The 26,891-nt window shown below is 47.4% G+C and overlaps 1 pseudogene; it reads right to left on the bottom strand.

Annotated features, from left to right (window-relative positions):
* Window positions 1–3,702: 3,702 nt before the first annotated feature.
* Window positions 3,703–26,038, bottom strand: LOC116357034 (vegetative cell wall protein gp1-like; annotated as a pseudogene).
* Window positions 26,039–26,891: the final 853 nt, after the last annotated feature.

Genomic DNA, 26,891 nt, shown 5'->3' with positions numbered 1-26,891 from the left:
GGGAATGGCAATCTTGTTGACCAAACCTACGCTGGCGCAGCTGCAATGGAGAGAATGGGGGAGAAACTCCCCCTCCAATCAAAGGTAATGAGGGCTAGCGCTCTCCTGACACCCCCTTGTTGAGTGAATGGTACGGCCTATACCCCATGACTTCCTAAATTATTTAGTATACAGAGCACCAGACTGATTGACTTCATCCAGTCAAAATGTATGTACAAATTGTAATTGCGTGCTGTGGTATTAGGGGAAAGGGTTCTCTGGCCTGGTCAAATCTATGTACATGAATATCTACAGATCTCTTAGGTTCATTGTTTCATTGTTTATGGAAGAATTGGGCCTCTGGTCTACTTTCTTTTCTGCCCCCCTCTCTCCTTTTTTGTTCCTCTTTCTCTCTTTCTATACAACACTTTACATCAAGTGCATGATCATATGGTATCACAATAAGGCACCAATCACATCAGATCTTTTCACGTCGGATTAGTCAAAAACCTGTGCAAACGCATCATTAGAAGATTCTGGTGATGCCGTCAGGTGAGGACACAGTAGACCGTGTGTGAGATCACACAGCATGTGGAGCTGGTGACACTCCATCCAGACAAACAGCCAGAGGGGGAACAGGCACGCTCGTTTTGCCAGAGAAAGGTGGCCCTGGCTGGGCATGACACGCTCCATCTGCCCGCTGGTACTGTCCAGCTGCTGGAGCTCTAACACTCAACATCCCCTGTTATGTTCCTTGCTATTTTGTTTGAGTAGTTGTTGCCTTTGGGCACAGAACTAGGATCAGGTTACTCTCTAAATCCTATCGTAATCATTAGCTGGGGTAAACACAAAACTGACCTTAAACTCTTGTCTGTTTCCTCCTTAAAACAAAATGAGTATCAAGCCAGAGAGAGAGAATGATAAGGATATCTCCAGGCGAGGAGTCAAACAAAGATCTGGTGCTGCCTGTTTTCCTCACTTCAGGACAAACCGGATGGAGAGCCATGAGGAAAGCTATGAAAAAAATAACTGAACTTTTTTTATGTCCTTGTGAGGTGTACTCTTCTCTAACTAGATCTCTTAAGCGGTGTCTTCGAAATTTGGACATCTATCCATGTCCTGAGCACGTCGGGAAATGCCTTCAAAACCACCCACTATGGGCAACAGCGAGCACTATTACCATCAAGTAGGCTTGGGATTTGCTAGGTCGCTGTGTACGGGGGTTGTGGATGGGCATAATCCTATTACTCTGTGGATCCCAGTGGTGGACACTTGTTTGTAAACAAACCTTAACCCTTACCTTAACCATTCAGAATGAGTGACTAAACATAAGATGTTAACCCTATCCAAAACCTTAACCTTCTAAATCTAGACGTTTTGTAGAAACAGAACGATGCTGAGAGAGAGAGAGAGAGAGAGAGAGAGAGAGAGAGAGCAAATGAAAAACATCAGAATTGAGTGCATTTAGTTATTCCCAGGAGTAGGGAGGGAAGGAAGGAAGGAGGCAGCAGCAGTCCAGTCAGCTAGACTTTGGTCAGGGGATGAGGACATGGTCATGCACACGTGGCCTTATGTAACCACAGGGACCAGACTGTCTGAAGAGGCCTGGAGTTTGCTACACACTGCTTGTGGATGCCAGCAGTCCGTTCCACACAGTAAACAATGTGGAAGCTGTTATCAATCACCGCCAGAGTCAGTAAACAGACCCAACAATCACTGGAGCCCAATGAAGGATTGCTCTGTGTATACAATATAATGGAGGCCCACTAAGACTGGCTCTGCCTTTACTATGGCTGACTGAGGGAATAACTTAGTATGGGAGTGGAGAGTGTATAGGGAAAGAAGAGGTGAGGAAAGGAGGGAGGGGCAGAAGGCAGGAGAAGACGATAGATGGATGTAGAGGAAGAGAAGGTGCATTAGGGAGGAAGTAGAGAAGGGAGATGAGGACGGAGAGGGATAAATATACAGAGAACCAGCTCTCATCTTTAGTCACTCATTCACAGTCCATTTACTGCTGTTGTGTTGAATAATTTGCCATTATTTCAGTAACTCGATAGCTCTCATCAGCCTCAGTGCATACGGCGGTCAGAGCATCAAACAACAGGAGAAAAGGAGGTCTAGAAGGGAAAGAAGTGGAGAGAAAGAATGCCTTTCATTAAAACATCAAAGAAGGTGTATCATTCCCCAAATGCCTGCGCTTCACTGAGCCACTTGTTGCCTTGTGGGATGAGTTCTGGGCGATTCAGCTGTAAAATTAAAGGAGAGCCGCACAATCTAGGAGCTCAGATGCAATCATTTAATAACCTATTGTCCAACGTTTCGACAGACAAGCTGTCTTCATCGCCTCTCGATTCAGCTGTAACCTATTGACCACTTGACTCTTGTTGTTTAAGCTAATCACGTGGCAAGAGGATGCCAGACTCCAATGCTTCTTCTCAAGGATTAACACCAGGAAGTTGGGGGAACAGATTAAACAAGTGCACACTTTGGTCTCACTCTCTTGTTTGCTCTCTTCCCCCCTTACTCTTTCCACTGGATATCTCTTTCCATTTATGTGTCCATCCATCCTTTTATGTGTCCATCCATCCTTTTATGTGCCCATTCATCCATTTATGTGTCCATCCCATCCACCCATTTATGTGTCCATCCACCCATTTATGTGTCCATCCACCCATTTATGTGTCCATCCATCCATTTATGTGTCCATCCATCCATTTATGTGTCCATCCATCCATTTATGTGTCCATCCATCCATTTATGTGTCCATCCATCCATTTATGTGTCCATTCATCCATTTATGTGTCCATCCATCCTTTTATGTGTCCATCCATCCTTTTATGTGTCCATCCACCCATTTATGTGTCCATCCATCCTTTTATGTGTCCATCCATCCATTTATGTGTCCATCCCATCCATCCATTTATATGTCCATCCATCCTTTTATGTGTCCATCCATCCTTTTATGTGTCCATCCACCCATTTATGTGTCCATCCATCCTTTTATGTGTCCATCCATCCTTTTATGTGTCCATCCACCCATTTATGTGTCCATCCATCCTTTTATGTGTCCATCCATCCTTTTGTGTGTCCATCCATCCTTGTATGTGTCCATCCATCCTTTTATGTGTCCATCCATCCTTTTATGTCCATCCATCCATTTATGTGTCCATCCCATCCATCCATTTATATGTCCATCCATCCTTTTATGTGTCCATCCATCCTTTTATGTGTCCATCCGCCCATTTATGTGTCCATCCACCCATTTATGTGTCCATCCATCCATCCTTTTGTGTCCATCCATCCATTTATGTGTCCATCCATCCATTTATGTGTCCATCCATCCATTTATGTGTCCATCCATCCATCCTTTTATGTGTCCATCCATCCATTTATGTGTCCATCCATCCATTTATGTGTCCATCCATCCATCCTTTTATGTGTCCATCCATCCATTTATGTGTCCATCCATCCTTTTATGTGTCCATCCATCCATTTATGTGTCCATCCATCCTTTTATGTGTCCATCCATCCATTTATGTGTCCATCCATCCTTTTATGTGTCCATCCATCCTTTTATGTGTCCATCCATCCATTTATGTGTCCATCCATCCATTTATGTGTCCATCCATCCTTTTATGTGTCCATCCATCCTTTTATGTGTCCATCCACCCATTTTGCTGCCTGTGCCTGGATCAGGGTTATTTCACAGCCCCCCCCCGGGGGTCAGGGAGGGTGGGCTGGGGGGAGCCATTGAGGGTAGGCTGGGGGGGAACCATGGGAGGTAGGCTGGGGGGGAACCATGGGGGCTAGGCTGGGGGGGCCATGGAGCGTGGGCTGGGGGGAGCCATGGAGGGTGGGCTGGAGGGAGCCATGGAGGGTAGGCTGGGGGGGAACCATCGAGGGGCTGGGGGGGCCATGGAGGGTGGGCTGGGGGGGGGGCATGGAGGGTGGGCAGGAGGGGGAGCCATGGGGTGTGGGCTGGGGGGAGCCATGGAGGGTGGGCTGGGGGGGAGCCAGGGAGTGTGGGCTGGGGGGAGCCATGGAGGGTGGGCTGGGGGGAGCCATGGAGGGTGGGCTGGGGGGGAGCCAGGGAGTGTGGGCTGGGGCGAGCCAGGGAGTGTGGGCTGGGGGGAGTCATGGAGGGTGGGCTGGGGGGGAGCCATGGAGGGTGGAGTAGTATGTTTCTAGAGGTCCCACAATGATACTAAAGTCATTATCTTGATAGAAAATGCGGCACCCCAACCTAGGGCAGTGGCGTCTGCTTTCCCTGGTTTCAGTTTTTTGGAGTGGGTGTGGGGAAGTTTAGAGGGGGGGAATCCAACAAGTGAAACCCCACACTGGAATTATAGTATTTGAAGCTGGAGGAGGATGGCCTGGGGTTGGAAGGGTTCATAGGGTCAACTGCAGCAGGGACAGGTCAGGGGAGCATCTGCTGGGACACTCTCATTCTCTTGCTCTTTCTCAGATTCATTAGCAAGAATGGCAAGGTGACTGATGCTTAAGCAAAGTGAGACAGGTAATAACATCAACAATAACGACATTAAACGTCTCTGCTAAAGACGTTTGATTCACTGATAAGCTCTTGGACACACACACACACACACACAGACAAACTTGTCAGCTGAGGGACCCCGGGGCAGTGTAGCTGCACATCTGAGTGTTTCTTTATAATGTCAAAACATTTATCTCCAAAACATTTCTCTCCAGGATGAAGCTGGGGGGCACTCACTCTAATCGTTTGAACCACAGCAGAGTGGTCAAATACTGTCCTCTAGCACATGATGGCGCTGAGGGAAGTCAAGTACATGTGCGTGATGAATAATAACCTTGCCTGAGACTTGAAGACACGTGTTAGCTCCCAGAATGCAGACGATGCCAGATACCAGATACTTTTTCTCAACCAGGTTTCCCAGAGGCATTTCCAGATGAGTTCACAGTGAGCGGTCGTCACATAGACAGACTGAGGTATTCACACAGAAGTATTCACACACACAAGTTAGGCAAGACAAAGTGACCTCTATCCCCTTAAATCTGTCCGGTTCGTCGTGCCCCTGTCAGTCCCTGTCAGTGTACTGATGACACAGTGTAGGTCACATACCAACACACAACAGCTGCTGCTCTGGCTAACACTGGAGCCAATGACCTACAGGCAGTACACCACTCGCTGCACAGCTACACAGACATACCATTAGTGTTACCGTCTCTACTGAAAATTATGTAGGTAACTGGGTAAGTCAGTTGCTAGGTAGGCTATGTGTAGCATACGCTGGCAGAACACTCTCTCTCACAAACACATGTACGTACACACACACACACACATCTCTCACAAACACGCGTATGTACATACGCACAAACTCACACACTTCAATACACTCACAAACTCACTCACACACTTCAATACACTCACAAACTCACTCACACACTTCAATACACTCACACACACTTCAATACACTCACACACTCACATACTCAGTTTTTCATGGGGTCTCTCAGTCACTTCCGTAGGGGAACAGAAGTGTCATCAGAGGACTGTATTGAATGTAAATATGAGATCAGTAGAAATACGTCAGTATTGAAAACATTGCATGGAGGGGTGTCAAAGCTGATGTGAGAGAAAGGGGTCTCTGGTTTCGCCTATCTGGTGAGGAGCAGGACAGGTGTGTGTGTGTGTGTGTGTGTGTGTGTGTGTGTGTGTGTGTGTGTGTGTGTGTGTGTGTGTGTGTGTGTGTGTGTGTGTGTGTGTGTGTGTGTGTGTGTGTGTGTGTGTGTGTGTGTGTGTGTGTGTGTGTGTCCGTGCACATGTGGATTTACTCTGTCTAGCAGGATAATCCCTCATATAAAGTGGTGCTGTTGAAACAAATCTCAGATTAATAAAGACATGAGTTCCCAGGACTGGAGCGGACCGGAACCAATCCTGGATTTCATGTGATCCGGGGTGGGAATTGAGTCACTTTGGAAAACAGTAACACACAACCACACACACACAGAGATTCTCTCTTACTTACAGTCAGTGACAGCCATAGCCATGTGGTTTTGCCAATTTCACTTCAGATTCTGACGTTTATCCACATTACTCCAAATTTAGAAGTTGCTCCAAATGTCAAATTTCAAAGTGTTTTTGACACCCTGGGTTGTTCCTCCTGCTCCGTAAGGGACTAGCCCATCCGCCACCCCTGTCCAGAACACCCTAGCAAAACCCAAGTCTACTTGATTGTAATAGTGCTCTATGTTGCCCCAAGTGGCCAGTTTCGAAGGAATTTCCTGACTTCCTCAGGACATGGACAGACGTTGATTTTCGTTGATATAGGAAAGGCCTTGGGAGTTGAATAGCATGGAAAACCATTGCTGTAGCACCTTTCCCTATCTCCATACCAGCCACCCCTTTGTCCATAGCTCCTTCACCACAGTCTATCCGTCCTCCTAGGATGTGCTAACTATCCATTCCTGTTTCCTATCTTCCTTCTAGCTCTATACCAGAGAAATGTAGTATGACTTTACTCTGTCCAAATCTGACGAGGTTTCTACTCCGTGATTTATGTTCCCAGTTAAACACACATCTCTGCTTAAGAATCTGGAAAGAGGTTTGGATCACTGATGAGCTCTTGGACACACGCACACACACTTAGAGACCAGATGTTTATTACTCCCTACGTACGCTTTGAGGTGCCGGTCCGTTCCAAACTCTTTCCTCCCACACAATTATATACCACAGTAATGAAATGAAAACTGTGATTTTGACACAATGGTTTCCAGGTTCTGCTCATGTCTGCTTGATTTACACTTGTGACCAATAATCACACACACATTTGCGCACGCGCATACACACACACACACACACACGTGTGCATACACACACACTTCCCCTTTGTGTTCCGACAGTTTCTCTATAGGGGCGGCAGTGTAGCCTAGTGGTTAGAGTGTTGGACTAGTAACCGAAAGGTTGCAAGTTCAAATCCCCGAGCTGACAAGGTACAAATCTGTCGTTCTGCCCCTGAACAGGCAGTTAACCCACTGTTCCTAGGCCGTCATTGAAAATAAGAATTTGTTCTTAACTGACTTGCCTAGTTAAATAAAGGTAAAAAATAATAATAATTAAATACACAAAATTGGGAAGCTTGTGTAAATGGCTGTGGATACTAGATTGAGAGGCCTGGCACTCTATGTCTGAATGGCAGTGGACTGACTATGAGCTGTGAAACAGGGACCATCTGGCAACTTTCTGAGTGTCTCAGAGCTGTGTGTATTCCAGTCTGTTCACAGAGCAGCAGGATGATTAGCCTCTGTCTGTCAGTGAGCCACAGACAGTTACATTAGTAGACTGTCTCTGTTTCCACAGGAAGATTGGGAAGACTGACCATTAGATGTACAGCTTACTGTGTCTCTTTCCAGAGATGGGAAAGGGCATGTGGAAAGAGTGATGAGAGATTTCTCAAGGATCCACTATGACCTTCACTCTGATTCTAGAGAAAATCACAGGCTCCTAACCTGTATAGAGTGGTATGAGATATTGGCATGGAGAGCAATGATCTGGGGTGGAGAGAAAACTGTGGTTTGGAGAATATGCATACGCACGGACACACACACTCACACACACAGACACACGGACGGACACACGTATGATGGTTTGACAGGGAGTGAGAGGTTGTTTCAATACGAGCAGGCTTTGGGGAGAGTTACTGGGTCTGCCCTAGAGATGTTTTCTTTTAATAAAGAATGAAAACAAAGCAGCAACCGTAAGGATTTACTCTGATCAACCTCAGCTAACTCAGCCCGCTGAAAACATTACACATCTCAGTTAAGTAAAGGGCCAAAGAGTTCATCAAGGACCTCAGCCACCCGAGCCATGGCCTGTTCACCCTGCTACCATCCAGAATGCGATGTCAGTACAGGTGCATCAAAGCTGGGACCGAGAGACTGAAAGCTTCTATCTTCTTTTGAACATCTTGGCCATGTCACTCATGCTGCCAAACATACCCTCGTAAAACGGACCATTTTACCGATCCTCAACTTCGGCGATGTCATTTACAAAATAGTCTCCAACACCCTACTCAACAAATTGGATGCAGTCTATCACAGTGCCATCCGTTCTGTCACCAACGCCCCATATACTACCCATCACTGCGACCTGTACGCTCTCGTTGGCTGGCCCTCGCTTCATACTTGTCGCCAAACCCACTGGCTCCAGGTCATCTACAAGACCCTGCTAGGTAAAGTCCTGCCTTATCTCTGCTCACTGGTCACCATAGCAGCACCCACCCGTAGCACGCATTCCAGCAGGTATATCTCACTTGTCACCCACAAAGCCAATTCCTCCTTTGGCCGCCTCTCCTTCCAGTTCTCTGCTGCCAATGACTGGAACGAACTACAAAAATCTCTGAAACTGGAAACACTTATCTCCCTTAGCTTTAAGCACCAGCTGTCAGAGCAGCTCACAGATTTACTGCACCTGTACATAGCTATATATAGCCCAAACAACTACCCCTTCCCCTACTGTATTTATTTATTTATTTTGCTCCGTTGCACCCCAGTATTTCTACTTTGCACACTCATCTACTGTCAAATCTACTATTCCGGTGTTTTAATTGCTATATTGTATTTACTTCGCCACCATGACCTATTTATTGCCTTTACCTCCCTTATCTCATCTTATCTCATCTCATCTTATCTTATCTCTTACCTCATTCGCTCACATTGTATATAGACTTATTTTTCTACTGTATTATTGACTGTATGTTTGTTTTACTCCATGTGTAACTCTGTGTTGTTATATGTGTCGAACTGCTTTGCTTTATCTTGGCCAGGTCGCAGTTGTAAATGAGAACTTGTTCTCAACTTGCCTACCTGGTTAAATAAAGGTGAAATAAAAATAAATAAATGTACTGTTATAATCTCAACCCAGCACAGCCAGAAGAGGACTGTCCACCCCTCAGAGCCTAGTTCCTCTCTAGGTTTCTTCCTATGTTCCTGCCTTTCTAGGGAGTTTTTCCTAGCCACTGTGCTTCTACATCTGCATTGCTTGCTGTTTGGGGTTCTAGGATGGGTTTCTGTATAGCACTTTGTGGCATCGGCTGATGTAAAAAGGGCTTGATGAATATATTTGATTGATTGATGGATTCTATTTCAAGGCCATTAGACTATTAAATAGTCCCCACTAGCTGGCCAAAGCAAAGCAAAAGCAGGTTTTGCAATTTTGCAAATTTATTAAAAAGATAAACAGAAATACTGTACAAGTATTCAGACCCTATGCTATGAGATTCTAAATTGAGCTCAGGTGCATCCTGTTTCCATTGATCATCTTTGAGATGTTTCTACAACCTGATTGGAGTCCACCTGTGGTAAATACAATTGACAGTGCACGTCAGAGCAAAAACCAAGCCATGAGGTCGAAGGATTTGTCCTTAGACAGCATTGTGTCTAGGCACAGATTTTGGGAAGGGTACTTAAACATTTCTGCAGCATAGAAGGTCCCCTATAACACAGTGGCCTTCATCATTCTTAAATTGAACCACCAAGACTCTTCCTAGAGCTGGCCACCCTGCCAAACTGAGCATTCGGGGGAGAACGGCCTTGGTCAAGGAGGTGACCAAGAACCTGATGGTCACTCTGACAGAGCTCTAGAGTTCCTCTGTGGAGATGGGAGAACCTTCCAGAAGGGCAACCATCTCTGCAGCACTCCACCAATCAGGACTTTATGGTAGAGGTGCCAGACAGAAGCCACTCTTCAGTACAAGTCACATGACAGCCCGCTTGGAGTTTCGAGACAACGAGAAACAAGATTCTCTGGTCTGATGAAACCAAGATTGAACTCTTTGGCGTGAATGCCAAGTGTCATGTCTAAAGACTCTCAGACAACGAGAAACAAGATTCTCTGGTCTGATGAAACCAAGATTGAACTCTTTGGCGTGAATGCCAAGTGTCATGTCTGGAGGAAACCTGGCACCCTTCCTATGGTGAAGCATGGTGGTAGCAGCATCATGCTTTGGAGTTGTTTTCAGTGGTAGGGGCTGGGAGACCAGTCAGGATCGAGGCAAAGATGAACGGAGCAAAGTACAGAGAGATCCTTGATGCAAACCTGCTCCAGAGTGTCCTCAGACTGGGGGTGAAGGTTCACCTTCCAACAGGACAAAGACCCTAAGCACAGAGCCAAGACAACGCAGGGGTGGCTTCGGGACAAGTCTCTAAATTTCCATGAGTGGCTCAGCAAGAGCCCGGACTTGAACCCAATCGAACATCTCTGGAGAGACCTGAAAATACCTGTACAGCAACGCACCCCATCCAACCTGACAGAGCTTGAGAGGATCTGCAGAGAAGAATGGGAGAAATATTCAAAATACAGATGTGCCAAGCTTGTAGCATCATACCTAAGAACAATCCATGCTGTAATCGCTGCCAAAGGTGCTTCAACAAAGTACTGAGTAAAGGGTCAGAATACTTTTTATTTTTATTTTTTAGGAATGAGCAAAAATGTCTAAAAAACTGTTTTTGCTTTGTCATTGTGGGGTATTGTGTGTAGGCTGTAATGTTGGAAAATGTGGAAAAAGTCAAGGGGTGTAAGGCGTGTGTAACTGGTGGCAGGGAAGTCAGACGCAGGAGAGAACTAGGTAATACAGTGCCTTGCGAAAGTATTCGGCCCCCTTGAACTTTGCGACCTTTTGCTACATTTCAGGCTTCAAACATAAAGATATAAAACTGTATTTTTTGGTGAAGAATCAACAACAAGTGGGACACAATCATGAAGTGGAACGACATTTATTGGATATTTCAAACTTTTTTAACAAATCAAAAACTGAAGAATTGGGCGTGCAAAATTATTCAGCCCCCTTAAGTTAATACTTTGTAGCACCACCTTTTGCTGCGATTACAGCTGTAAGTCGCTTGGGGTATGTCTCTATCAGTTTTGCACATCGAGAGACTGACATTTTTTCCCATTCCTCCTTGCAAAACAGCTCGAGCTCAGTGAGGTTGGATGGAGAGCATTTGTGAACAGCAGTATTCAGTTCTTTCCACAGATTCTCGATTGGATTCAGGTCTGGACCACCGAACACCGCCCGAACAAGGAGAGGAACCGACTTCAGTAGAAGTCGTGACAAGGGGTCTGAATACAATACCGAAGGCACCTTATACACACACATACACATACTCCGGACTCCGACATTGCATCCTAATATTTCTATATTTCTTAATTTCATTAAATTTACTTTTATATTGGTGTGTATTGTTAGATATTACTGCACTATTGGAGCTAGGAACACAAGCATTTCGCTATACCCGCAATATCATCTGCTAACCACGTGTATGTGACCAATATCATCTGCTAACCACGTGTATGTGACCAATATCATCTGCTAACCACGTGTATGTGACCATATCATCTGCTAACCACGTGTATGTGACCAATATCATCTGCTAACCACGTGTATGTGACCAATATCATCTGCTAACCACGTGTATGTGACCAATATCATCTGCTAACCACGTGTATGTGACCAATATCATCTGCTAACCACGTGTATGTGACCAATATCATCTGCTAACCACGTGTATGTGACCATATCATCTGCTAACCACGTGTATGTGACCATATCATCTGCTAACCACGTGTATGTGACCATATCATCTGCTAACCACGTGTATGTGACCAATATCATCTGCTAAATATGTGTATGTGACCAATATCATCTGCTAAATATGTGTATGTGACCAATATCATCTGCTAAATATGTGTATGTGACCAATATCATCTGCTAAATATGTGTATGTGACCAATATCATCTGCTAAATATGTGTATGTGACCATATCATCTGCTAACCACGTGTATGTGACCAATATCATCTGCTAAATATGTGTATGTGACCAATATCATCTGCTAAATATGTGTATGTGACCAATATCATCTGCTAAATATGTGTATGTGACCAATATCATCTGCTAAATATGTGTATGTGACCAATATCATCTGCTAAATATGTGTATGTGACCAATATCATCTGCTAACCACGTATATGTGACCAATATCATCTGCTAAATATGTGTATGTGACCAATATCATCTGCTAAATATGTGTATGTGACCAATATCATCTGCTAACCACGTGTATGTGACCAATATCATCTGCTAAATATGTGTATGTGACCAATATCATCTGCTAAATATGTGTATGTGACCAATATCATCTGCTAAATATGTGTATGTGACCAATATCATCTGCTAAATATGTGTATGTGACCAATATCATCTGCTAAATATGTGTATGTGACCAATATCATCTGCTAAATATGTGTATGTGACCAATATCATCTGCTAAATATGTGTATGTGACCATATCATCTGCTAAATATGTGTATGTGACCAATATCATCTGCTAACCACGTGTATGTGACCAATATCATCTGCTAAATATGTGTATGTGACCAATATCATCTGCTAAATATGTGTATGTGACCAATATCATCTGCTAAATATGTGTATGTGACCATATCATCTGCTAACCACGTGTATGTGACCAATATCATCTGCTAAATATGTGTATGTGACCAATATCATCTGCTAAATATGTGTATGTGACCAATATCATCTGCTAACCACGTGTATGTGACCAATATCATCTGCTAACCACGTATATGTGACCAATATCATCTGCTAACCACGTGTATGTGACCAATATCATCTGCTAACCACGTATATGTGACCAATATCATCTGCTAACCACGTGTATGTGACCAATATCATCTGCTAAATATGTGTATGTGACCAATATCATCTGCTAAATATGTGTATGTGACCAATATCATCTGCTAAATATGTGTATGTGACCATATCATCTGCTAAATATGTGTATGTGACCAATATCATCTGCTAAATATGTGTATGTGACCAATATCATCTGCTAAATATGTGTATGTGACCAATATCATCTGCTAAATATGTGTATGTGACCAATATCATCTGCTAAATATGTGTATGTGACCAATATCATCTGCTAACCACGTATATGTGACCAATATCATCTGCTAAATATGTGTATGTGACCAATATCATCTGCTAAATATGTGTATGTGACCAATATCATCTGCTAACCACGTGTATGTGACCAATATCATCTGCTAAATATGTGTATGTGACCAATATCATCTGCTAACCACGTGTATGTGACCATATCATCTGCTAAATATGTGTATGTGACCAATATCATCTGCTAAATATGTGTATGTGACCAATATCATCTGCTAAATATGTGTATGTGACCATATCATCTGCTAACCACGTGTATGTGACCAATATCATCTGCTAAATATGTGTATGTGACCAATATCATCTGCTAACCACGTGTATGTGACCAATATCATCTGCTAAATATGTGTATGTGACCAATATCATCTGCTAACCACGTGTATGTGACCAATATCATCTGCTAAATATGTGTATGTGACCAATATCATCTGCTAAATATGTGTATGTGACCAATATCATCTGCTAAATATGTGTATGTGACCAATATCATCTGCTAAATATGTGTATGTGACCAATATCATCTGCTAAATATGTGTATGTGACCAATATCATCTGCTAACCACGTGTATGTGACCAATATCATCTGCTAAATATGTGTATGTGACCAATATCATCTGCTAAATATGTGTATGTGACCAATATCATCTGCTAAATATGTGTATGTGACCAATATCATCTGCTAAATATGTGTATGTGACCATATCATCTGCTAAATATGTGTATGTGACCAATATCATCTGCTAACCACGTGTATGTGACCAATATCATCTGCTAACCACGTATATGTGACCAATATCATCTGCTAACCACGTGTATGTGACCAATATCATCTGCTAACCACGTATATGTGACCAATATCATCTGCTAACCACGTGTATGTGACCAATATCATCTGCTAAATATGTGTATGTGACCAATATCATCTGCTAAATATGTGTATGTGACCATATCATCTGCTAAATATGTGTATGTGACCAATATCATCTGCTAACCACGTGTATGTGACCAATATCATCTGCTAACCACGTGTATGTGACCATATCATCTGCTAAATATGTGTATGTGACCAATATCATCTGCTAAATATGTGTATGTGACCAATATCATCTGCTAAATATGTGTATGTGACCAATATCATCTGCTAAATATGTGTATGTGACCAATATCATCTGCTAAATATGTGTATGTGACCAATATCATCTGCTAAATATGTGTATGTGACCAATATCATCTGCTAAATATGTGTATGTGACCAATATCATCTGCTAAATATGTGTATGTGACCAATATCATCTGCTAACCACGTGTATGTGACCAATATCATCTGCTAACCACGTATATGTGACCAATATCATCTGCTAACCACGTGTATGTGACCAATATCATCTGCTAAATATGTGTATGCAACTAATACATTTTTAACATTTGAATCAAAGGTTATGTATTCCTGTTTATGAGAAATTACTTTTCTGTCTCCACCCCTGTGACCCCCCTAACAACACAGAGAGACACGTGCACACGCACACATGCATGCACGTACACACACACACGTGGAGATAGAGTTGTCTCTCGAGCATTTGAAAAGCTGGTCTCTAAATTGGGAGGAATATTTGACAAATATTCCATGGCTTTTATGAGTCTGCCAGGGAAGAAATCAGAATGATTGAGGGCAGAGTGAGTGAGTGAGAGAATAAAAGTATAGCAGAGAGACAGATAATGGGCGAGGGCACAAGACTGACTGTGGGTCAGAAAAATAGCCTTATCCTGAATCTGCAGGCTATAACAAAAAATGTATTTACTTTCCACTCTTTCTATTAAAATGCTACTTCTCAAATACCCCAGACAGGCTCAGGTATGTGTGTGTGTGTGTGTGTGTGTGTGTGTGTGTGTGTGTGTGTGTGTGTGTGTGTGTGTGTGTGTGTGTGTGTGTGTGTGTGTGTGTGTGTGTGTGTGTGTGTGTGTGTGTGTGTGTGTGTGTGTGTGTGTGTGTGTGTGTGTCGCGCGTATGTTTGACCATCTACTGTGCACACTAGGAAACATCATAGAACGCAGGAAAAAGAGAGAAAGGGAGAAAGAGAGTGAGAGAGAGATAAATAAAGATGAGAGTACAATATGAAGTGATAGATTAATCTGCATGGTGTGCCATCTTTCTTTTGATAAGAGCCTGTAAATAGTTTGTGTCACTGCCAGTGGGGTTTCAAAGCCAAGCATTTAGCCATTTGGGTGGATATCAAAGGCATGCGTTTGTCCATTTCTCTTCCTTTGCTTTTATGGGAGAGGAGAATAATCCTTGTTTCCTCTCTCTCGGCAGTAGTACAGAAACCTGTCTCTCTCACAGGCAGTAAATACCCTTCAGAAATGTTCCCTCTAAACTGCGTGCGTATGCTGAGCAGCTCTTGGAGCAGTCCCACACAGAATTGCCAGAATAATAACAGTCGCTTTCAATGCAAAAAATCTAATTTAACTTCAAGACTGATTTGGTGATTTTGTTGTAGGCTGAGGAGCTCATAGGAGTAGCCTTGTTCTATTTCACAGGCATGAATGGTTCTTACATCACCCGGACTGAGAGTAGTCTAAGTATATGTACATTTAAGATCACAGAGCAGAGCCTCTTGTAGCCGTGTGCACATTTACTGATATTCTTTGCTAGTTAGGGAGTTACTAGCCCGGTTAAATCTAATTTTGGTCAGGAACGTGGGATTGATTGCTTCATACAAGAGCACAAAACTTGTACACATGGACTGATGCTTTACCTTTCCGAAAGCGCAAATCACTTGAAAGTTTTAAGGAAGTCATTCAAAAACCTCAAAATAACCTAGAATTTCCATTCTCACAGCGCTAATGAAACCTCCCTTGAAAACATTCAAGAAACCTATGCAAAACATTCAAAGAACCTCCCTGCAACCTAAAAATAAACGTTCCCAGAACAGGCAACATTTTCACTTCTATTCTCAGAAGTTTAAAAAACATTTAGTTTTACTTGTCAGGAAATGTGTAGCTTCGTTCCCACAACCAAAAACATACGTTCCCACAACTTCCAAGGAACCAAATGTGCTACCTGGGATGGCGCACGGCCCATTCAACTTCTACACCTCAAATTGAGTTCGCCTCACTGCGAATCGACTGTAAACTAGACTCCATCTCTGGCTGAAACTACTGGGGCATCAATCTGATGTATAGAATCAAAACATCCAATGTCATTTTCCCAACGCACAGAGCATCCAATAAAACCATCCTACTCTGCACGCCCTTCCATCCGAGGAGCCTGTCTTTGTTTGTCTACCCACGGTGTCTGGCGAGCTCGGTGCTGTGTGTGCAGGAAGAGCTGCAGACGGGAAGCTGTGAGAGCAGAATATCATTATGGTACAGGGCAGATCTTCGCTATTTGCTCTCCATCAACGGCAGCTCCAACATATAGTGTCCCCAGGACATTTTCGGAGAGACCCAGCTGTCGTCTGACCAATGGAGCTTTCAGATGCATTGTTTAGATTGGACACAACATCTTCCCTTCAGAAATGATTAGAACCGGATATAAAATGCAGTCAAGTGATTTGCCGTGACAGATTTTGACATATCCCCGACTGACAAAGCAGACACATATACGCACAAAGACGTGCACACACACACACACACACACACACACACACACACACACACACACAAACACCCTTAATGGTAACCCAATGTGTAACAATATTGCTTCCGTCCCTCTCCTCGCCCCTACCTGGGCTCGAACCAGGGACCCTCTGCACACATCAACAACAGTCACCCACGAAGCATCGTTACCCATCGCTCCACAAAAACCACAGCCCTTGCAGAGCAAGGGGAACAACTACTTCAAGGTCCTCAGAGTGAGTGACGTCACCGATTGAAACGCTATTAGCGCGCACCACCGCTAACTAGCTAGCCATTTCACATCGGTTACAAATGCACTGGCTTGATGTTCAAAATGAAGCAGTTCAGCACAAAGCCCATTATCCAAAGCAGGGGTTCCCAAACCTTTTCACTCAGGCCCCCCTTCCAGCATTGGCTTGTGTGTGGCTGCTCGAGCATGGAAACCCATTTCGTTAAGTTTCCGACGAACAGTTCTTGTGCTGACGTTGCTTCCAGAGGCAGTTTAGAACTCAGTAATGAGTGTTCCAACCGAAGACAGATGTTTTTACGCTCCACGTGCTTCAGCACTCGGCGATCCCGTTCGGTGAGCTTGTGTGGCCTACCACTCCGCGGCTGAGCCGTTGTTGCTCCTAGACGTTTCCACTTCACAATAACAACACTTACAGTTGATCGGGGCAGCTCTAGCAGGGCAAATATTTGACAAACTGACTTGTTGGAAAGGTGGCATCCTATGACAGTGCCAAGTTAAATGTCACTGAGCTCTTCAGCAAGGCCATTCTACTGACAATGTTTGTCTATGGATATTGCATGGGTGTGTGCTCGATGTTATACACCTGTCAGCAACTGGTGTGGCTGAAATAGCCAAATCCATTCATTTTGAAGGTGTGTCCACATACTTTTGTATATATAGTGTATTTCTATGGGCACCAACACTTTTCATGACATACAGTGTTCACACCCCTCTTGTTGGCGGAGAGAAGAATTTGCAGCTTTACACCCCCGCACCTCCTCTGCCGACCCACAGTTTGGGAACCATTGATCTAAAATGGGCTAGTCTTCTACACAACAGTCTATGGGCTAGTCTTCTACACAGCAGTCTATGTGCTAGTCTTCTACACAGCAGTCTATGGGCTAGTCTTCTACACAACAGTCTATGGGCTAGTCTTCTACACAACAGTCTATGTGCTAGTCTTCTACACAACAGTCTATGGGCTAGTCTTCTACACAACAGTCTATGTGCTAGTCTTCTACACAACAGTTTATGGGCTAGTCTTCTACACAGCAGTCTATGTGCTAGTCTTCTACACAACAGTCTATGGGCTTGTCTTCTACACAGCAGTCTATGGGCTAGTCTTCTACACAGCAGTCTATGTGCTAGTCTTCTACACAACAGTCTATGGACTAGTCTTCTACACAGCAGTCTATGTGCTAGTCTTCTACACAGCAGTCTATGTGCTAGACTTCTACACAGCAGTCTATGTGCTAGTCTTCTACACAGCAGTCTATGGAGTAGTCTTCTACACAACAGTCTATGGACTAGTCTTCTACACAGCAGTCTGTTCTGGACCGTGGGGATTGCTTTCATTACAGAGCCGAAGTTCAGCAGTAATGAGAGGATGGAGCAGGGCCCAGTGTGTGTTTACTTCCCAGGTAACCTGGGTCAGGACTAAACGAAACTGCACATCAACAAACACCAAACAGACAGGAGACAGAGCCAAGAAGAGGAGGAGGACGACAAAGAAGGAGAGAGGGAGAGAGAGAGGGCAGTTTCTTGGATTGTGAGTCGGTCCATAATGATTGAATCATCTGAGTAATGCTCCTTCTGGGTAAACAACAAAGACAGTAAATCTTTTGGGTGAGTCCATCTGAGACCTGTCTAGTAAAACCCTTCTCACATGGGCTTCCTATTACACAACATTGCTTTGTGTGACATCACTATGATAAATGCCATGCGTGCCACTCACGTGTGAGAGCAACAAAAGAGAACAGAGTATGTAAACAGCAACAACCCTTAGCCCCTTAGCCCCTTTCCCTAGCCCCTACAACTTCAGTGTTGGCAGATTTAAATGATCATGTATAGGATTAAGCAATATGGCAGATGCTTTTCTAAGCCCATCTCAAAGGTGTCATCACTATTTAGCCCATAGGTTTCCTTCAAATCTGCAGTCCCATTCGTATTGTGATACAAATTCAACAAACCTTTTTCAGATATAAACAATACCAATTATCTGCATGTTTCAATCTTGTTTACATTAAATAGTGACGCCAGTGAAAATAGACATAGGGGACCACCCAGCCCACTCCCACTGTTAGGGCCTCGCCTACTCCTTAGAGGGAGAATTACATTGTGTGTGTGTGTGTGTGTGTGTGTGTGTGTGTGTGTGTGTGTGTGTGTGTGTGTGTGTGTGTGTGTGTGTGTGTGTGTGTGTGTGTGTGTGTGTGTGTGTGTGTGTGTGTGTGTGTGTGTGCGAGCGTTTGTCTGTATTGCCTTGGTTGAGTTGAAGGTGCTTGGGTTGCTAAATCTAAAAGCCTTTGGCATGATCTCAAACTCTTGGTCATATCTATAACAAATTGGCCATAAATCCAACCATTTGGCCCCATCTCAAACCTCTGGCCATATCTCAAGTCCTCAGCTGTATTTATAACCATTAGGCCTCATCTCAAACCTCTGGCCATGTCTCAGTCCTCAGCCATATCTATAACCATTTGGCCGGATCAAGCCCTGTATTGTGTGTATATCAGGGCTGTGTTTATTGCTTGTGGTTTACCATTGGTATGTAAGGTCTCCCATAGGTCAAGCTCGTGGCCACCTTGCTTCAGTATGCCTGGCCCTGACGTACACACTGACAGAGACACACCGTACACAGAGAGAGAGACACACACACATTAACAGACACACACACTCCCACAGAAAGAGACACATGCAAACTTTGACAGACACACACACACACTGACAGAGGCTTGTCAAATTAAACTATTTTAGTTGCAGTGGTGACAGCAGCACGAGACAGGGCTCAGATTAGAGCTGAATAACTGAGGTGAGACTGGGATTCTGGCCAGGGAAAGAGAGAGGGGCGGGTGGGGGTCTGGCCAGGGAGAGAGAGAGAGAGGAGGGTGGGGGTCTGGCCAGGGAGAGAGAGGGGAGGGTGGGGGTCTGGCCAGGGAGAGAGAGAGAGAGAGGAGGGTGGGGGTCTGGCCAGGGAGAGAGAGAGAGAGAGAGAGAGAGAGAGAGAGAGAGAGAGAGAGAGGAGGGTGGGGGTCTGGCCAGGGAGAGAGAGAGAGAGAGAGAGAGAGAGAGAGAGAGAGAGAGAGAGAGAGAGAGGAGGGTGGGGGTCTGGCCAGGGAGAGAGAGAGAGAGGAGGGTGGGGGGTCTGGCCAGGGAGAGAAAGAGAGAGAGAGAGAGAGAGAGGAGGGTGGGGGTCTGGCCAGGGAGAGAGAGAGAGAGAGAGAGAGAGAGAGAGAGAGAGAGAGAGAGAGAGAGAGAGAGAGAGAGAGAGAGGAGGGTGGGGGTCTGGCCAGGGAGAGAGAGAGAGAGAGAGAGAGAGAGAGAGAGAGAGACAGACAGAGAGGGGAGGGTGGGGGTCTGGCCAGGGAGAGAGAGAGAGAGAGAGAGAGAGAGAGAGAGGAGGGTGGGGTCTGGCCAGGGAGAGAGAAAGACAGAGAGGGGAGGGTGGGGGTCTGGCCAGGGAGAGAGAGAGAGAGAGAGAGAGAGAGAGAGAGAGAGAGAGAGAGAGAGAGAGAGAGAGGAGGGTGGGGGTCTGGCCAGGGAGAGAGAGAGAGAGAGAGAGGGTGGGGGTCTGGCCAGGGAGAGAGAGAGAGAGAGAGAGAGAGAGAGAGAGAGAGAGAGGGTGGGGGTCTGGCCAGCGAGAGAGAGAGAGAGTGAGAGCGAGAGAGAGAGAGAGAGGGGGGGGGTATAAAGGGAAGACAGAGAGCCTGTTATCCCACCAGCCCAATCCTCCAACCAGCCATCCTTGGCCCCACTGTTCTGGCTGTCTGTCCCATGAAACCTGGTTCCCCCTCCAGAAGCCTGTCTGTAAAATCTGTCCGGGCACTAGACCACAGAAATAGGAGAGGGTGATAGAGGGAGAGGGGGGGAGTGAAAGACGGAGAGAGAAAGAGAAAATAAGAGAGGTGGGGGAAGAGAAAGAGGAGTGGGGAGAAAGATTTACCGTTATATTAAAGACTTGAGGGAAGAAAAGAGAGGAAAAAGGATTTTTCTGGACTTTTAAAAGGTCTGTGAATAAATCACAGGTCCTACTGTACCATGAGACTTAGACTGTGATTAACGGGCTAGCACTTCACACACCTGTTGGGGAAGACAAAGAGAGCGAGAGAGAGAGAGTGATTTGATAATCTGCTCAGTCGACTGTATACAGATATATGGAATACAATTTACCCAGATGACCCATACTCTTTAAAAGATACATAGGCACGGACACACAGACCACTGGGACTTTCGAATGTGTGATCACTCCAATACTGCCTGTGCCCAAACCCGGTACTGCCTCATTGCTCCTAACCTCCTTCTGAAAATGGTACACTCCATTTATCCTCCTCCCCTTAACTCCTGAGGATGGTACTCTCCATTTATCCTCCTCCCCTTAACTCCTGAGGATGGTACTCTCCATTTATCCTCCTCCCCTTAACTCCTGAGGATGGTACTCTCCATTTATCCTCCTCCCCTAAATTCCTGAGGATGGTAATCTCCATTTATCCTTCTCCCCTAAATTCCCAAGGATGGTATGGTCCATATATCCCCCTCTCCTTAAGATTTTACAGACGTTCTTACCCAGAGCGACTAGGGTTAAGTGCCTTGCTCAAGGGCAGACCGGCAGATTTTTCACAGGCTCAACGCTCTTAACCGCTAGGCTACCTGCCACCCCCAATGACAATTAACTCCTGAGCATGGTATGGTCCATTTATCCACCTCCCCTAAACGCCTGAGGATGGTATCCTCCAAAATGCTGTTACAACACAAATGTGATTTAGACATGCATGGAGCAGGCACTATTTAAACACACTAAAGACTGTTAAATGGCTGTTTAAATCATTGGAATATACCATTCTCTCCCCCTCCCCAGAAGTGAGCAGGGAGGTTTTTCGGGTGGATAGCCTACCTCTCAGTGGTAAAGAATAAGAAACATGGCTGCTGATGACTGTATAGCCATCCCCATATACACAGCTGAAAGTCATATTGAGCTCTGACTTTCCCTTTTGCCCTTCCTCTCCCTCCCGGAGCCTTTGACAGGGATGTCGCCAGGGCCAAGAACAGCTGGGATAGGTCATCTTTCACTTTATAGCGCTCACTCTAACACACAGACACTAAGAAAACAGAGAGGCCATGAAGATCTGGGCTCAGCCCCGCCCACAGCAAGCTGGGCCCTTTTATTGTTTACTTTTTAAAGACATTCTTTCATAAAACGGATAGAGAGAAATGGGGGGGATGCAGGGAGGGAGGATGTATTCCAGGGCTCAGATTCTCTCTGCTGTGATAGGGTCTGCCAGGGTGTAGCACCGCATGCCAAAGGCTACACACACACACACACACACAAAGCTCTCCTCTGACTGGCCGGTAGGGATATGGTTAGCCAGGGAGGGTGAAACAACGAAAAAGGGAGAGAGTGATAGACAAAACCTCTTACAAACAGCGAGAAAGACAGAAACCTGAGACATATAGTTACAGTAGTATACCACTGGGCAACAACTGGTTGAATCAATGTTGTTTATACATTATTTCAACAAAATAGTTCTATGTGATGACTGACATTGAATCAAGGTGGACAACTGATTGGATTTCCAAAAAGTCATCAATATAGGGAAATTATGTGTTTTTTTCACCCAACTTTTTTTGTTATTATTATTATTTCATATTGAATTCACGTTAGATGACAACTCAACCAAAGGTAAATCAAAACTAGACATTGAAATGAAGTTTGTGCCAAGTGGGATATCCAATACTACATGATCCACAGGAGAAGGCGAGCATGGCAGACAGACTCAGCAGTGAGATCAATGAGAGTTCACTGCTGCTCCACACTTCACTCAGCAGGAGGATATGACACATCCACAGAGGAAAGACAGCAGGAGGGGAGAGGAGGAGAGGGAGGAGGAGAGGATGGGAGAGGAGGTGAGAGGAGGAGGAGGAGGAGGAGGAGGGGAGGGAGCAGGAGGGGAGAGGAGGAGGAGAGGAGGAGAGAGGAGGGGAGGGAGGAGGAGAGGAGGAGAGGGAGAGGAGGAGAGAGGAGGAGAGAGGAGGGGAGGGAGGAGGAAAGGATGGGAGAGGAGGGGAGAAGAGGAGAGAGGAGGGGAGAGGAGGAGAGGGAGGAGGAGAGGATGGGAGAGGAGGGGAGAGGAGGGGAGGAGGGGAGAGGAGGGGAGAGGAGGAGAGGAGGGGAGTGAGGGGGAGAGGAGGAGGAGAGGATGGGAGAGGAGGGGAGAGGAGGAGAGGGAGGAGGAGAGGATGGGAGAGGAGGGGAGAGGAGGAGGAGGAGGAGGGGAGGGAGCAGGAGGGAGGAGGGAGCAGGAGGGGAGAGGAGGAGGAGAGGAGAGGGAGAGGAGGGGAGAGGAGGAGGAGAGGAGGAGAGAGGAGGGGAGAGGAGGGGAGAGGAGGAGAGAGGAGGGGAGAGGAGGAGAGGGAGGAGGAGAGGATGGGAGAGGAGGAGAGGAGGGAGTGAGGAGGAGAGGAGGAGGAGAGGATGGGAGAGGATGGGAGAGGAGGAGAGGGAGGAGGAGAGGATGGGAGAGGAGGGGAGAGGAGGAGAGAGGAGGGGAGAGGAGGAGAGGGAGGGGGAGAGGAGGAGGAGAGGATGGAGAGGAGGGGAGAGGAGAGAGGAGGAGAGAGGAGGAGAGGGAGGAGGAGAGGATGGGAGAGGAGGGGAGAGGAGGAGAGGAGGGGAGGGAGGGGGAGAGGAGGAGAGAGGAGGAGGAGAGGGAGGAGAGGATGGGAGAGGAGGGGAGAGGAGGAGAGGAGGGGAGGGAGGAGGAGAGGAGGAGAGAGGAGGGGAGAGGAGGAGAGGGAGGAGGAGAGGATGGGAGAGGAGGAGGAGGAGGAGGAGGGGAGGGAGTAGGAGGGGAGAGGAGGAGGAGAGGAGGAGAGAGGAAGGGAGGGAGGAGGAGAGGAGGAGAGGGAGGAGGAGGGGAGAGGAGGAGGAGAGGAGGAGAGAGGAGCGGAGGGAGGAGGAAAGGATGGGAGAGGAGGGGAGAGGAGGAGAGAGGAGGAGAGGGAGGAGGAGAGGATGGGAGAGGAGGAGGGGAGGGAGGGGGAGAGGAGGAGGAGAGGATGGGAGAGGAGGGGAGAGGAGGAGAGGGAGGGGGAGAGGAGGAGGAGAGGATGGGAGGGAGGAGGAGAGGGAGGAGGAGGAGAGGATGGGAGAGGAGGGGAGAGGAGGAGAGGAGGGGAGGGAGATGAGAGTTCACTGCTGCTCCACACTTCACTCAGCAGGAGGATATGACACATCCACAGAGGAAAGACAGCAGGAGGGGAGAGGAGGAGAGGGAGGAGGAGAGGATGGGAGAGGAGGTGAGAGGAGGAGGAGGAGGAGGAGGAGGGGAGGGAGCAGGAGGGGAGAGGAGGAGGAGAGGAGGAGAGAGGAGGGGAGGGAGGAGGAGAGGAGGAGAGGGAGAGGAGGAGAGAGGAGGAGAGAGGAGGGGAGGGAGGAGGAAAGGATGGGAGAGGAGGGGAGAAGAGGAGAGAGGAGGGGAGAGGAGGAGAGGGAGGAGGAGAGGATGGGAGAGGAGGGGAGAGGAGGGGAGGAGGGGAGAGGAGGGGAGAGGAGGAGAGGAGGGGAGTGAGGGGGAGAGGAGGAGGAGAGGATGGGAGAGGAGGGGAGAGGAGGAGAGGGAGGAGGAGAGGATGGGAGAGGAGGGGAGAGGAGGAGGAGGAGGAGGGGAGGGAGCAGGAGGGAGGAGGGAGCAGGAGGGGAGAGGAGGAGGAGAGGAGAGGGAGAGGAGGGGAGAGGAGGAGGAGAGGAGGAGAGAGGAGGGGAGAGGAGGGGAGAGGAGGAGAGAGGAGGGGAGAGGAGGAGAGGGAGGAGGAGAGGATGGGAGAGGAGGAGAGGAGGGGAGTGAGGAGGAGAGGAGGAGGAGAGGATGGGAGAGGATGGGAGAGGAGGAGAGGGAGGAGGAGAGGATGGGAGAGGAGGGGAGAGGAGGAGAGAGGAGGGGAGAGGAGGAGAGGGAGGGGGAGAGGAGGAGGAGAGGATGGAGAGGAGGGGAGAGGAGAGAGGAGGAGAGAGGAGGAGAGGGAGGAGGAGAGGATGGGAGAGGAGGGGAGAGGAGGAGAGGAGGGGAGGGAGGGGGAGAGGAGGAGAGAGGAGGAGGAGAGGGAGGAGAGGATGGGAGAGGAGGGGAGAGGAGGAGAGGAGGGGAGGGAGGAGGAGAGGAGGAGAGAGGAGGGGAGAGGAGGAGAGGGAGGAGGAGAGGATGGGAGAGGAGGAGGAGGAGGAGGAGGGGAGGGAGGTAGGAGGGGAGAGGAGGAGGAGAGGAGGAGAGAGGAAGGGAGGGAGGAGGAGAGGAGGAGAGGGAGGAGGAGGGGAGAGGAGGAGGAGAGGAGGAGAGAGGAGCGGAGGGAGGAGGAAAGGATGGGAGAGGAGGGGAGAGGAGGAGAGAGGAGGAGAGGGAGGAGGAGAGGATGGGAGAGGAGGAGGGGAGGGAGGGGGAGAGGAGGAGGAGAGGATGGGAGAGGAGGGGAGAGGAGGAGAGGGAGGGGGAGAGGAGGAGGAGAGGATGGAGGGAGGAGGAGAGGGAGGAGGAGGAGAGGATGGGAGAGGAGGGGAGAGGAGGAGAGGAGGGGAGGGAGGGGGAGAGGAGGAGAGAGGAGGGGAGGGAGGAGGAGAGGGAGGAGGAGAGGATGGGAGAGGAGGGGAGAGGAGGAGAGGGAGGAGAGGATGGGAGAGGAGGGGAGAAGAGGAGGGGAGGGAGGAGGAGAGGAGGAGAGAGGAGGGAGGGAGGAGGAGAGGATGGAAGAGGAGGGGAGAGGAGGAGAGGGAGGAGGAGAGGACGGGAGAGGAGGGGAGAGGAGGAGAGGAGGGGAGGGAGGAGGAGGGGAGAGGAGGAGAGGGAGGAGGAGAGGAGAGGAGGAGGAGGGGAGAGGAGGAGGAGAGAGGAGGGGAGGGAGGAGGAGAGGGAGGGGGGAGGAGGAGAGGAGGTGGAGGGGAGAGGAGGAGAGGGAGGGGGGAGGAGGAGAGGAGGAGGGGAGAAGAGGAGGGGAGAAGAGGAGAGGGAGGAGGAGAGAGGAGAGGGGGAGAGGGAGGAGGAGAGGAGGGGAGAGGAGGAGTGGAGGGGAGAGGAGGAGGAGAGGAGGAGGAGAGGGAGGAGAGGAGGAGAGGAGGAGAGGGAGGAGGGGAGAGGAGGAGAGGGAGGAGGAGAGGGAGGAGGAGAGGAAGGGAGAGGAGGAGAGGAGGAGAGGGGAGGGGAGGGGAGAGGAGGAGAGGAGGGGAGAGGAGAGGAGGGGAGGGAGGAGGAGAGGAGAGAGGACGAGAGGCCTCAGGTAGAGTAGAAGTGGAGATGGGGCTGGATCAGGAAGTGTGTGGCTTAAAACTGGGTCATGAAAAGAAACTTTGGTGTTGGTTACTTGGTGGGTCACAAGGATATCCAATCGTTGTGGTTAGAAAGATGTTTCAATTTAGTTTAAAAAGTACTATATAAAATGCAACCTCTAATTGTCCGTTATTGAAATGCAGGTGGTGATATGTTGAGAGAGGTTGTTTTGGGCCCTGTGTCAGACAAATGTAACACTGTCTGTGTTTCGTGTGTGTGTGTGTGTGTGTGTGTGTGTGTGTGTGTGTGTGTGTGTGTGTGTGTGTGTGTGTGTGTGTGTGTGTGTGTGTGTGTGTGTGTGTGTATGTATGTATGTATGTATGTATGTATGTATGTATGTATGTATGTGTGTGTGTGTGTGGGTGGGTGCTGTATGTCCCCAGTCAGCCTCCATCCCAAGAGTTAGAATCTCATAGCTAAACTCAAGGATATGCTTTCTTGCTCCCTTATCCTTACCTACAGCTGCAGGGTGTACACTACATTACAATATTGTAACACCCTGATCTGTTTCACCTGTTCCTGTGATTGTCACCACCCTCTCCAGGTGTTGCTTATTTCCCCCAGTGTATTTATCCCTGTGTTTCCTGTCTCTCTGTGCCAGTTCGTCTTGTATGTTTCCAAATCAACCAGCGGTTTCCCCGTTCTCCTGGTTTTTGCATTCTCCTTTTTCTAGTCCTCTCCGTTTTGACCCTTGCCTGTTTCTGGACTTTGTACTCGCCTGCCTGACCATTCTGTCTGCCTTGACCAC

This window comes from Oncorhynchus kisutch, linkage group LG24 (genome assembly GCF_002021735.2).
Source record: "Oncorhynchus kisutch isolate 150728-3 linkage group LG24, Okis_V2, whole genome shotgun sequence".
In the NCBI taxonomy this organism is placed as follows: Eukaryota; Metazoa; Chordata; class Actinopteri; order Salmoniformes; family Salmonidae; genus Oncorhynchus; species Oncorhynchus kisutch.
This window is presented reverse-complemented; position numbering and strand designations above follow the sequence as displayed.